The 14,338-nt window shown below is 45.3% G+C and overlaps 1 protein-coding gene across 22 annotated transcripts in view; it reads left to right on the forward strand.

Moving 5' to 3' along the window:
• Positions 1 to 2,761: 2,761 nt before the first annotated feature.
• Positions 2,762 to 14,338, forward strand: part of CCSER1 (coiled-coil serine rich protein 1) — a 1,061,579-nt gene continuing 1,050,002 nt past the window's right edge. For 13 of the 22 annotated variants that reach the window (XR_005599010.1, XM_039539943.1, XM_039539941.1 and 10 more), the window contains exon 1: positions 2,768 to 3,025. The gene's annotated coding sequence lies outside the window, so the exon portion shown is untranslated. Of the gene's footprint in view, positions 3,026 to 14,338 lie in introns of all 22 variants that reach the window. The other 9 variants (XR_005599009.1, XM_039539940.1, XM_039539938.1 and 6 more) reach the window with 4 other exon arrangements.

Here is a 14,338-nt window from a genome sequence, read left to right on the forward strand (position 1 = left end):
AACTGGTGACTTGCGAGGAAATGTAATTTTACTTCAAACTGTTTCGGTTGAGGAAATGTCAGCCAAGGTTTTTCAACCTTATAATGATGGAGGAGGGATTTCTAAACTACTTCTACCTCTATCCTTACATTCCAAGTTCCATTACTACACATCCTGTATAATGTGCTCCAACCTTTCCTGTACGATTTACTGCAGAATTCATTATCTACTCCAGATGTATTATTCAGCACCACCAGAAAAGGGAACAGAGCAGTAGAAACAAGACAGCAGAAAGACATAACCTGCAAGAACCCTTAAGTCCATTATATCTCTTAGAATATAGTGCATGGGAATAAGCATGAATGAATGAACTAGCTATGTTTAGAAACAATTACGTATGTGGAACCTGCTTGTCTAGACATCTGGTCTTTTTAGCTAGATCAATTTGTTACATGTGCACTTGATAATACTTGTGTGCTCAATCTTGCAAATCTTCACTTAGTCTACAGATATCTGAGGATTTGCAGGGCTCTAAACAGCTCCACAGGTCACTGTGCAGCAGGGACCAGTGGTGCCAGAACAGGTTGGGGGCCTCACCCATCCACTTTTCACGGGGTGGACCCCTCCCCCTTTCCCTCTTCTTCCTGACCCCACCCTGGCCAGGGTGAGGGGGGCCTTGGAGCCACAGCCTAGCCACAATATAAGCTGGGTGGGCAGCTGTGGGGAGCCGTGGCAGACCCCCCACCTGCCTGTGGTGGGTGGGGGGCTGAGAGCAGCCCCCAGCCATGTCCCTGCCCCCTCCAGGCTCCCCACCCAGCTGAGGGCAAGTGGAGGGTCCGCGATGCCATGCTGGCTTCAGGGAGGAGGAGATGCCTCAGAGCCTCAGCCCGGCTGTGTGGGCAGCTGTGAGGAACCACGGTGTGGACCGTCCACCTGCCCTGGTTGCAGGGCCAGCTTTAGCAAGTGTGGGGCCCGATTCAAACAGTTTCAACGGGGTCCCAGAAGGGATGACTGAAAAAAAACCCCACACATAAAAAAACATGTGGGGCTTGTACTCACCGGGCGGCGCTCCTAGTCTTCGGAGGCAGGTCCTTCACTCGCTCTGGGTCTTCGACGGCACTGGAGGACCTGCCACTGAAGTGCTGCCGAAGACCTGGAGCGAGTGAAGGACCTGCTGCCGAAGTGCTGCCGAAGACCCGGAGCGCCGGCGGGTGAGTAAAAATAAAAAAAGGAGCCTCTAGCCAGGGAAGGGATTCTTGGCCACTTGCCCCCCCCCGGCAGCCCTGCCACTGGGCACGGGGCCCTCTTAGGAATTGGCCTAAAGCCGGCCCTGCCTGGTTGGGAGGATGTGGGAGACAGCGACATGGGGCAGGGGCTGCTTGGGCCCCCCACCTAGGGTATGTGGAGGGTGTGCTGCTGCTTCCCAAAGCTGCCTGCCCGGCTCTTAGCATAGGAGTCTAGGTCCCTCCGCTTGCTCTGGTGAGTCTGTGCTACAGCAAAATATGTATCCGTATCAGAGCTGCTCTCCACAAAAATGGTCCACGTGTATGCGGATATAAAGATGCTACCCATGGATTTGCAGGGCTCTCATTTTCCTGCAGGATCAGGGCCATAGGCCACCTCTGCAAACCCTTACTCATGCAAGTCCTCTTTATTCTTGTGCTCATGTGAGTTTTCTTATTACAGTGGTTTTCAACCACCTGTGGGTCGCAGACCCCTGAGAGTCCACAGACTAAGATTTGCAAAGGAGTCTGTACCTCTGCTTGAAATTTTTTAAGGGTCTGCAAATGAAAAAAGGGTTGAAAACCACTCCCCTATTAGAATCAATGGAGCAGTATATGTGAGTATAAGCATGACTCATGGGAGTCAGGTATGCGGGACAGGGCTCGCCCATCCCTCTTAGTAAGAAACAAAATTTGAAAAAAAAAAAAAGCCTCTTCCCCAGGTGACATGCTAACCACTCCAGCTTCCCTTTGACAAAACCCCCCACACCTGAATTCCAACTTCAGCTCCCCCAGGGGTGTGAATCCACCCTAACTGGGTTGACTTGAGGAGAGTTACTCCAGCAGCCAGGCCTGACTTTCCATCCCTCTCACTAGCTAAGCCTCCGGGTGTGGGAGCCAGGCTTTTAAAAACAGCACTCTGTGGGGTGGGTCAATGCAGAGCAGGTGCCTGGCTTGTATCCTATTAACTGCAAAATCAATCACAAACGCCCGTAAATACCTAAAAAGGGTGGGGGCAGTGGAAGCCACTGGCTACAGTACAGTGCATCAGAACGACGTCTCAGGCAGCGGTCGGGTTACCAGCCAGCAAATGTGAAAAATCAGGATGGGGGGGAGGGTAAAAGGAGCCTATACAAGAAAAAGACCCCAAAATTGGGACTGTCCCTATAAAATCGGGACAGCTGGTCACCTTAGGCAGCCGGCGAATGGACACACACCGGCCTGGGGCTGAACCCCTGGCTGGGCGCCGCCTTGGGTCCCGGTCCCCAGGGTGTGCGCCTGGCTGCAAAGGAGACTTGGAAACAAACATCTCCCCTCTTTGCCTCCCCGCTGACTCCGAGCCCAGCCAGGCGAGGCTGCCGAAAGCCTCCCCGGCAACCGGCTCCCGGGGCTGCGGCGCCCCCATGGCCCCCCGCCGCCCCTTCGCGCGCCTGGGCAGCCGGGCTGGGAGCGGGCGCTGCAGCAGGGAGGTGGCAGCACACACCGACGCGCTGGGAAGCGCCTCCCCCGATCCCTCCCCTGCTCCTCGCCCTCCCCCGCGCGCTCACACACACACACACCCCGCCGGCTGCCAAGCCGTCCTCAGCCGCTCACACGGCAACAACATGCCTGCCTGGGCAGCGGCGGCGCTCGCCGGGGAGCGGGGCTGGCTCCAGGAGGATTATTAGCCCTCAGCCAAGAGGGGGGAGTGGGGGGGGATCAAGGAAAACCAGCCAGCAGAGCAGGAGGTGGGGGGGCAAGGCAGAGACTCAGCCCTGCCACCCCCCTGCGCCCCACCAGAACCGAGCTCCCCGGGCGCTGGAGGAGAGCAGCAGCCCCGCCAGGTAGTAAATCCCCTTCCTGCCCCGCTCACGCCTCTGCCTTGGCGGCTTGCTGTGCTCCATGCCCCGGGGCTGGGATGCGCCTGGCAGGTGCCACACGGTGCAGGGGGAGCCAGCCCAGGCCTCGGGGCTGCTGCTGCTGGGCTCTTGACATAGGAGTTGCGGGGGGAGGTGGCCTGTCTCTGCCCCCGGGCTGCGGTTGCATTTTGGGAGGGGGGAGTTGCATGAGGGTGTTGCCGCGGCGGGGGACTGCAGAGGGAGGGGAAGCGGGGCACTGCTCCGCTCCGGCTCCTGCAGGTAGATCCGGGGCCAGCTGCTTGGGAGCGGGAGGAGGGCAGCTTGGGCCGGCCCGGGCCCCGGTGCGCGGTGGCAGGAGGCGCGGGTAGATCCGCGTTGCCCGTGCCGGGCGTTCGTGCCGATTCCGGGGATTTTCGCTCCAGCAAGTCGGCAGCGGCGGCTGGGATTAGGGAGAGGACAAGTCGCTTTGTGGCGGGGGGGAGGAGGCTTGGCTCAAGGGCTCCTGTGGGTTGGCAGCCAGGGAGAAGGAGGCAGGCTCTGCTCACTCACAGCTTTGCAGCACTTAAAGGGGACTCGGGACGCCTGCAGCTGGGGGAGGCGGCTTGCAAAATGTGGACTTGCCAATAATGCCACATGTCACCTCTTCTTTCCCCCTGGGCCGCTGCTCCCTCACCAGGCATTCGCAAACACCCAGCACCTAGCCACCGGCACCAGAGAGGGGCAGCGAGGGCATGTGCCATTTATGGAGGGGGTTCTGAGGAGAGGGAGAGAGATGGTGACATTACTAGGAATTGTTTATTCCGCGCAGCACAAGACCTGAAAATTCAGCATGGCTTTGACCTGAAGAGTGTCCTAACCCAAAGGCAGATCTAGACTAGACAGGAGGCTTTGGGAAATCCAGAGGACACTGCTTTTCCCACTGGTGTGAGTGGAGTTATTCTCCCTGGTGTGTGAATGAGAGGAGAGTAAGGCTCCAAGTATGGCTTTTCATTCTGTCTCTTTTTTTTGAAATGTTCATTCTGCTGGGGATTGCAGGAAGAAGGGGTTTGTTAGGAGAGATTTGAATGGGGAGGTTGTGGTGGCATCGGATGATGACGTGTGGCATTTCTAGGTGGCTCATCTTTGAGTCATGAGCTGAAGGATGCCACCTGTCCCTTTCTGAATCACATGCGATGCTTCACAGGGTGGAAGAAATGGGGATGTTGCTAATGATGCAAGGGGCTTGTGAAAATCTCATGCTTTCCTTTAGTACATCCTCATGTCCTTTTCCCTAACTGTAAGCGCTTTGGCTTTCCCTGAGGAAAGGAAAGGTGCTGGGGGTTGTCTCGCGGAGGAGTTGAGAACAGTTTTCCTTTCTGGTGGAGAAGTGAAGCTCCTCAGAGGCCACAGCTATCATCCACACTTCACAGCTCTCTCCATCCCTTCAGCTTGTTCCTGGGAGCCACAGTGGAGAAAGTAATCACTTCTTTCCACCAATTTCCCTTGTAGACATTTTCACTGCTGAATGTGTCTAGAAGGGAAACCTGAAAAAAATCCTCCCTTTAAGAGCTGATTCTATGCTAGACATGTTTTTCCTTCTGGTTTATATTGCACTTGAAGTGTTAACTCCTGAGAGGCAGAAGGGGAAAGAGACTAGGAAAGTTTACCAGCTACTTCAAATAGTCCCTCTTGCTCGAACTTAAAAGGGGAGAGGGAAAGAACATGTTGCAAAATCAGTTAAAGTTTATATAAAAGTGAAATATTAATGACCTGAAAATATTTAAACAGCAAAGACATTGCACCTAGTCTTTTTGGAAGCTTTCCATCCTCTTTACAACTCCTTATGGTATATGTAACTGGGACTCTGTAGCAAAATGCAATTAAAATTAAAGAGCGGCAGGATTTGTAATTATGTAGATAGAAGTATGCTTATGGTGATAATGGATAATAATATGTATGCATCATTTGCATAGGAGTTGCTTTTACTCTTGTTCTTAAATGATGCTGTTGGACAGAAGTCAGTAGCCTGACAAACTTTTTTAAATATTTTTTTAAGATATCAAAATGCCAGGAGGCTTGATTCAATCCTGGGTTATACACCAGACGAAGGCCTCAGGTGCTGGAACATCCTCCAAGAGGGCCTATTGTGGTGCTACAAGGTGCCTGTGTCAACTCTCACACTGTGCTGGGTCTCCAGATGGTTTGTACAATTCCAAAAGTAGGTGGCCCTGCCAGGGAAGGTAGTGAGAGCATGAACACGCTGGCCTGCTCCCATTGAAGCCAATAGGAATTTGGAAAATCTTCGCTGGTTTCAGTAGTAGGAGGATTGGGTCCTTACCTTTATGTTTGGGATCAGTTGTGCAGTTCAACTTGGGCACCGTTCCTAGGGAAACCTGTATGAGTATGGGGCCCACAAGATGGAATCCCTGTGTGGTACACAAAGCGCCTGTATAAGGCCCTCTTGATACACCTTATGGTAAGGCTGTGTAGAGCATCAAAGGACCTGAATTCCCCTGCATGGTGTAGATCCTGAATATGGTAGTTTGGAGGTGAGCTGGAAGAAGGACCATGAGTTCAAAGATTATGCAGACATAGGGTTCTTAATATCGAATAGAGGGGGTGTGGAGTGGAAACTCTGATATTCTAGTCTACAGGTCACAGTAGAAGCTGAGGAGGGAGTGCATTACACTCCAAGGCCTGCCTACAGGTTTGGGGGTGAATTCAGCCTCCCCAACTCTTACTTAATGCCCTGCATAAGGCTTTGTTCAGCAGAGGTGATTTTCCCCCAGAGTTCTTTGTAATGTGGTGGATAAGCAAGGCTAGAAATCTGATAGTACTTTGGTCTTGTCTGGCATTCTTTGTGTGAAGTGATAGGATATTCTACTGCAAATACATATGTCCTTGTTCCCCACTACAAGGGAAAATAGACTAGGGATTGATAACTTGGGGTTCTGTTTCTAACTCTGCCACTCTCGTGCAAGTCACCTCGCCTTTCTGAGCCGCAGTTTATCCATTTGTTTAAAATAATATCTACATTGTGTGTTGAGACTGAACAGGTACCGCGTAAGGGGAAGGTACTGTTTTTAAAGTAATGTATTTTTGTTTCTCTTGCTATGATAGTTTTTTGTGGAACACAAGATTTTAAAACTTGTAATTGTGTTTGAAAACTTTTTTGCACAAGCATTTTATTATCCACACTCAAAACTGTGTGATATAGAAAGGGCTTTGTGTAAATTCTGTTGGACCCATTCCAGAAGTTCTTATTTAGTTCATACTTAGGTGAACTTCCCATGGGCATCAGTGGTGATTTTGTCTTAGTACAGGCTTCAGAACTGGCTTTATTGTGGAAAAAATAGTCTTTGGTTTGTTTGTTTTTTGGTTGGTTGGTTGATTTGTTTTGCAGATTATTGTTAACTACAAACACAGGGGTCCCAGTGCTGCAGTTCGCTCCATTTGAGCAACTCCTTACACATATATAGAATCTATTGATGTGATTGGGGCTTTGGATGGGTGGAACAGCCTGCCTGCGTGGAGTCTGTTGCAGGATCAGAACTATGGATGGTTTTCATGTTTATAAATTGCAGTAAATAAGTATCACTGTAAGGTAATTCAGGTGCATGCGGTTAGTGGTGCACAAAATGTTTCTCTGAAACTTACGTGTTAAAATATACCTACCTGTAGATGATGAAAAATATATCTGAATACACTCATGTGGAGGGACAGTACAGTGCAAGTGCTTAAACTTAAGTTGCAAAACTGTCATCGACTTAAATGGGGCCAGGATTTCTTCCTATAAGTAGTTTGAAGTCAAAGGGGCTGTTCGCTGAGCATGAAGTTAAGTATGTGCATAAGTCTTTGCTGTTTCAAGGCCCAGCTTTGCATCCTGCGGTATAATCATGTGTTGCCATCACATCCATTTCCTTTATTAGATTAATCTGGCAGTTTTCTACAATGGTAGTAAAATTTGCTTCATTTGCTTGCCTTTTAAAGTATGCATTTTGTAGTGATGATTTTAAAATCATCATCTATTTATTGTGGGCTATGGCTTAAGGCTAAGATGCTATAGTAATAAACTCAACCTGACTTTTGTAGTGAATTTTAGCTGTTTCAGAATATTGGCTTTGTGACATGACGTGTAAAATACAGCACTTATGAGCACTTAAAATAGTATCCATAGTGTGATTTGCCCTTGTATCATTTCATGTATAGCCGTATACTTCAGCATGGATCTATAACTCTGGGATAATGGAAGTTACATCTATATAATATACATGCAATTGAATAAATAACAGCATAGTTATTCACTAGTTAAATTTATAGGTATTTTTATTTATAGCTTTTTCACTGGTGTTCTCTGTGCTGTATGTCAGAGTGTATCATTTAGATAATATAAACTCACATACACTATGACAACTGTAGTTTGATTTCCCTGTTGGACAGTAACAAAATGCTTATGCTTTATACAGAAGGCCATTGCCTTTATCAACACCATGGTCTGTCTTGTATAGGATAGTCATTTTGTAATAAAATCTGAGTTTAGGCTACGAGAAATAGGACTACAGGGAGATAGGAAGGCAGCATAATATATGCAAGGAAATCCTGATTTTAAAAAAAAAGGGTGGAGGACAGAATTTGCAAAAACATCTACATTAAAATCTCTGTTCTGTGTGCATTTTGTGAGTCTTTACAAAAATTTATTCAAATGGAGAAACTGAATAATCTACCAGTATATAAGATCAGCTTCAGCACATATACAGTGAAGTTTGATTATAATCATGTATGCAAATGTATGGCAAAATATATCTTCAGAATTTTGTACTTCCTACATTTCTGCAGTCAGGTCACATTAATAATATGTGTGAGAATGTAGCAACACCCCCTAATAGGGAAGACTCCAGCACCAATAGCATATCCTGCATGCTTTATTGAAAAGGGCTTTATATTGAAATGTACCAAATTATATATCTAAGGTACATACATGACTCCCATTACCACAATATCTGAGAACTTCACAATCTTTAATGTGTTTATCTTCACAAATATCCAAGAGAGCTTTTTTGGAAAGTTTGAGCCAAAACATCTGTCACTTTTTAGAATGAAGGAAGTGGAGAGGGAAAAATCACTTGTCCATTATTATTATATTTATTTATTTATTTATAATTATTACTTAACTTTATAATGCTACAGCATATCAATAACAGAAAGTTGAAATCTAGCAGAGAGGCTGTTCCTTTGTCAAAGGTGTACCTATTAGTGCTCTGTTGAAAACTGGATGTGATTTGTCAAATTACTACATACTGGGTTTTGTAATGCAGTCTTTTAATTGTGCCAACATTATACTGGTTCTGTGCATGCGTATGTGTACCTTCAGAAAGTATAATGGCAGTGTTGTGTCTTTCTTTACGAATATTGAAGTTGTATGGGAAGTACTTTGTAGGGTGAAATCATTTGGCCAGATCCTCAGCTGGTTTAAATCTGTGTAAATCCATTGACTTCAATGGAATTATGCAGTTTTCACTAGCTGAGGATCTGGCCGTACCTATCTAGCTTTTTATAAGATTGCTCATCGGTGTAGTTGGCTGGGAAAGCATTATCTAAATTGTATCTGAGCACCCTTCATAATATCTCTTTCGTCCAGTTTGCAGGCAGGAATGAGCGTAAGGTTACTGTGATTTATTTTTTTTTTAATATGAAGTGTACTTGATTCATTCCATGCACATCGTTATATGTAAAGAATATAAATACGTCCTACATGTTAAATATTAGAACACATTTTAAAAAGAATAAGGCAAATACATTGCATAGTTAACATGTAAACAAGCAAGCAAACAAACTCTGTGTTACCATGTGTGTGTTTTACCCTGTAATATAAAACATTTTAACCACAGTCTCTCTGGCCTGCTTCTGTTCACAGTGGCATAAATTGCAAAATTTCTGTTCACTTGAACTAGAGTAGAATCAGGCCTTCTACTGACAAGAGATAGGTACTTATCAGTTCACAACAACTCCAGTCTTGATGTTCCCGTTGTGTCATTCTCCCACTCTGCTCTCTGTGCCTTTTCCCGTGGTTCCTCTCCTAGTTGTGGAACCCTCTCGATCTACTTGAGCTATTCAAGTGAGGGTGAGATTTGGGTGAGTGTGTGATTAAATCAGTGCAACATGTTTTCCCCGCCTAGCCGCAGTGGTGCAGTTTAAAACTTGTTTTAATCTGACACAGAAAGTTTTGTATAGTGACACTGACCGACGCCCATGTCACCTTGTAACAGTGTTCAGTCCTAGTGGCCCCTAAAGTCTCAGTCCCTACAAAAACAAAACCATTTTCTCTGTTAATCACACTGTATTTTGCAGCCACCTGTTAAAGCAAGAATAGCAATAGCAGTCCCTTTGGTGGCCATTATTAACTGGTTTCATTGTAGCTTAACTGTAAAAAGAGAGGAGTCTTTTTTGTATAAAACGCTAGGCGAATTCTTGATGATGAACTGGACATGGTGTGTCACGTGTACAATAGAAATGGCATGCTGATTCTGTCAGCCTCCCCCCCCCCCCCCCGAATGCCATTATATTTATTAATCACCACCATTCATGTGTCCAAGGGTAATAACATGTATTCAGGCAATTTATCCCCAAATCATGTGGGACAATATGAAGGCTTTAGATAACATTTTAATGGAGATAATGGAAACGTGCCTGTGCCAGTGCGCGAATCATATTTTAAGGTGTTCAGAAATGCTGGGTAAACTGGGATATAGAGGCCCTTTTGATAGTGTGTGGTGATGCTGCTGCTAGTGGAATGAACTGCCTGATAGAAAAAGCCATGGAGAAGATGGGATGGCTTTGTCTCTCTTTCGCTTACAGTGGTCTACCAGCCAATATTCATTTTGTGGGATCCACAGATGGATCGAGATTCATTGTGCAGGAAATGCTGCCCTCATCTGTGAGTGCAGAGAATCCTGGACACAGCAGGATCTGTGCTGCAATGCAGTCTTGCACGGTGGAATCGTAGCTCCATTTGTGCAGCGGGATGGGTGAGGAAACAGATGGGTTTGGAGCATCATCCTTGAATAATTACTTACATTTGGAGGCGTGAGGAAGGTGAATTACAAGCATGTACTCTTGCCTGGTGCAGGGTGCACTTTTTGCTCCTGTGTTTGAGTAGCTTTGTTTCAAAGGTTCCAGTTCCAAGACTACAAAAATTTTGGAAATCAATGTGTGTGCTTGAAGAATTAAACTGTCTGTTGTACATAGCAAAAAATAAAAAAAAAATTGTTGGTTTATATTTTTAACCAATGCTGCCAAAGTGTGGTATATCCAAAAAGAAATGTAGTATTCATATGTCACCACCACACTGCACACCTTAGATTTCTTTTCACATATTGAGGGTGAAGGGTTCGTAGCTCCAACAAAATCTCTCTTTTGCATGAATGTTTGGTTATTGGAGAAAATGTTGATACGTGTCAGTCTTCGAGACAACATGTTAAGGAAACTAGTGAATTGTGCTGTATACTTTTTTCTGTTCAGGATTTATGACTTGCCTTAGGAGCAAGAGTCCTGGACAATCTTACATGTGCAATAACACTGTAGAACTCTGACATTTTAAAGTAGAACCATTCTTGCTCAAATTTTGAAATTGATACTGTCCATCATTTTAACTGTGGAAAGGTGGTGACAGGCTGTGCCCCTTTGGAAGAAGCAAAGATGATTTATTTTCTTAAACCGGGGGACTGATTCTCCACTGCCCTGCACATTTGGCAATAATTTATAAATGTGCAGAGTGCACATGGTGTCAGTCATCCTAGTTTGGTGGTTATTTATACCAATTTTGCACTACCTAAGATGCAAGGCAGTGCAAAATCATGCCCAAGGATTGGGCACTAGGGGACTAGAGCTGAGGGTAAATGAGGTTTGCTTACAAGCTTTGGATGAAATCTTGGCTCCACTAAAGTAATTGGCAAAACTTTTATTGACTTGAATGGGGACAAGGATTTTACTCTCTAATTCAGTATTATCCAGCATGCCCCATTTTAAGTCCAAGGAAGATTTCCCTGTTGGAAACCAATACCGGATTTTCCCCCATCACATTAGAATGATTTAAGTTGCTGAGGATGTCTTAAAATGTTTTTTGAATTTTGTTTGTTTGCTTGTTTTCCTGGTTGTTTTTTACATGAGATGTTGAGGTCTAAAAAAAACCATAGTGTAGAGTTTATGAATGTCTGGAGAATTAGAGGTTGTTATCGGAAATATCCAGTGAGTGAACTCTGATTGAGAAAGGAAGTAATCTTTATTTAGGCTTTTGGGCCAGATCCTCTGCTGGTGTAAATTGACATAGCCCCATTGAAGCCCATGTGGTTCCAGTTTACATCAGCTGAGGATTTGTTTTTGTTTTTGACACTTACTTAACTCATGTTCCTCAGAGGAACACTTTGAAGAAAAGCTGTTTTTGGTAAAGTTTCAATATCGCTGCCCCTTTTCACAAAGGGCTAAGAACAACGTGGTCTGTTAGCTTAGACCTCCATCAGCAAAACCAGATCTTACCTTCATTGTTGAATACAGAAAATAACCTTTTAAAAAAAATCTTTGTCATTGATGCATCAAGAAGAGGGTAGAAATCTAATGTTTTTCCTTTGGAGTCACGTTTAAGTTCCCCTGTATGGAGAGCGCAGCAGGCTGGATAGCAGTGATAGCTGGCTGGCTATTGTGCAGAATGCTAGAGGCAAGGTTCCCAACAGTGCCCTGTTCAACCCCTAGTAGGAGAGTGATGCTTCTGGGGAATGTTGATTATCGTAGTAGTGAAGATATGCCTGCAGGTTTTGCATCTGTTATGGCAGGATATGGTGCCACTTTGAATTGGTGTCCTGATCTGTGGGGAGTTTCCTTCTGATGATGATCTTGGAAAGGTTGGGAGGTTGTCTGAAGGCAAGAAGAGGGGATTGAGGAAATGGGGTGCCTGTCGAGTATGGTTTGTAGTTGTTGGATAACACCATTGTCACCTAATATAAGGATGCAGGAGAAATGTTCACATAGGTATTGGTACTGCACTTCATTTGTGCAATGGAAAGGACAATTCTTAATTTATAGATGAGCCGTGGCGCAGAATAATACAGATGAGATGATCACTTTTAGTGGTTGTAACCTGGGTAGTAGCTGAGCATAGAAATAAATCATGGGATAGTTTGGGGGCAGAGAAATCTACAGAGAAGTTGAACTGTAACTTTCTGCGCTGCAGTCTTGGAGGTGAAATCAAACAAGTGACCTACCTCTCAACTATGTCTGATCGGGAGGCATGATGTAGAATAAGATACCTAGTAAATTTTGAAGGTGATATTTTCCCTAAGGGGGAAGGGTGAAAAAGGGAATAGTCATCAGTGTTCAGCGTGATCACAAGAATGTTTCCTTATGCGATTACTTATTTTCAGTTGGGCAGAATACTGTACAACCCACTATTCAAGGGACATGTTTTTACATACAATGGGCTGATCCTACTCTAACAGTGTGTTACTGCATTCTTGTGAAATCACTTGCCATGACTGAGAGCAAAAAAATGCACTTCCATATTGGAATGAAAATCTCAGCCAAAATAAACCACGGTGTTGAGTACAACAAAGTGTTTCATGGGTGATGCATCCCTTTAAAACTGGAATTGGTTTTTTTTGGTTTGTACTTTCATATTGTACCGGTGTCATATGGCAATTTTAGTTGTATTTCTATTGCACAGTGGAAGTATTAATGGGTGCGTGTGTGTGCACGCGCATGTTTCATCTTTTCCTTCTTTACCAGTAATAAGCTAGTTTTTTTTGCAGGAAAGTTTGTGCTTAAAGGGACATTTTATTATCCCAGACACCTCACACCTATAACTGTTTAGACCTTTACCAGTGGGATTTAATGAGTCTATGACAAAGGTAACAATTACATGTGGCAGAGGAGGAAAGAATCCTTAAATTTATTATTTTTTATTTCCTGAGGGTTAATCTCTGCTTATCAAAGTAAATTAAGCAGAACACTCTGCTCAGATGTTTTCTGGATTTCCCAGGTCAGTAGCTGTTATAAACAAAATAATTCTCTTTTGGCCCAGTCCTGCAGCCCTTGCTCACTGAATGCTCCTAGTGAAGGTCAGTAGGACTGCAGGATCACAGTCTGTATCTATTTATTAAATAGCAGAGTTCAGGTTTCTTGCTGATCGCTCATGCCCTTTCAGAATTGCGGAGTCCTGCAAAACTCAGTGTTCTGAAAACCAGGAAGTATAGAGTTAAGGTAAACGTCTACGTAACCATAACCCTTCCCTCTTGGAGCGATGCCCCATAACACACACTCTGCCTTTTCTCCATAATGCACCTGCCCTATGCTTAACAACTAAGCCTGCTCTCTCCCGATAGACTATCACACTTGTGAAATTTAATATCCACTTCACAGCCTTTTGCAACCCCTTTACACTTGCATTCAGGATACCACTTAATACTGTACTTTCCTCTCTCCTTCATTAACTCCACACAGGGCTCTCATATCCTGCCTACCTATGACAGGAAGACTCCAGGGTCCCACTATTGACACTCCCTACACAATTCTGTATTGAAATGAAGCAGACTGGAATTTGAAGGTACATCTACAATGCTCTCCTTTTGATGAAGAAGGGAGGGGACCAGAGCCTCTCAGCTCACATGAAGGGGGTCAGATCCTGCCACACATATGGGGGCAGGGAAAGAGGCTCATACCCCCAGAAGGGAAAGTCCCCTAGATCCTGAGGGAGGCACTGTTGTGGGGGCGGTCAGACTGCTCTACAGGAGCTGGGAGCTGCCAGATCCCAGTGCACACCCAGGAGGGAAATGTGGGGCTGACAGGTGCCCCTGTTCTCTCCCAGTGTCCCTCTCCTTCCACTCCAGCTAGCCTCTGTCATCTCACCCTGCAACCCCTCTTATTCACTCACCTTTCTTATTTCCTTCCCCATATCATCTCTCACCTTGCTGCACCATAAACCCTTCTCCCACGTTCCTACCTCCTCTTGCAACTCTAGTTGCTCTCTCCTCCTAGGGAGCATTTGCGTGGGGAATTTATTGTCTTTTTAGAAATAGTTTTAGTGCCATGTGAACATTCTCCTTTTACTCAGGTTACATTTCCCCCAACATAATTTAAAAAAAAAACAAAAAAAACCTTTTGACAGAGGCAGGTTTTAGCAAGGTGCCTCCTGTCTTTTGAGACTTCTGTCTAGGGTTGGGTTTGAACTCGCAGTGTCTGGGTGATACTCAGGTTTGATGTCCCTCCGAAGTATTCATAGCAAGCTTTCAATCCCTGCAGCCTCTCTCTTTTTCTCCATATGTGTAGTATAAT

Source organism: Mauremys reevesii, linkage group 5 (assembly GCF_016161935.1).
Source record: "Mauremys reevesii isolate NIE-2019 linkage group 5, ASM1616193v1, whole genome shotgun sequence".
Taxonomy (NCBI): Eukaryota; Metazoa; Chordata; order Testudines; family Geoemydidae; genus Mauremys; species Mauremys reevesii.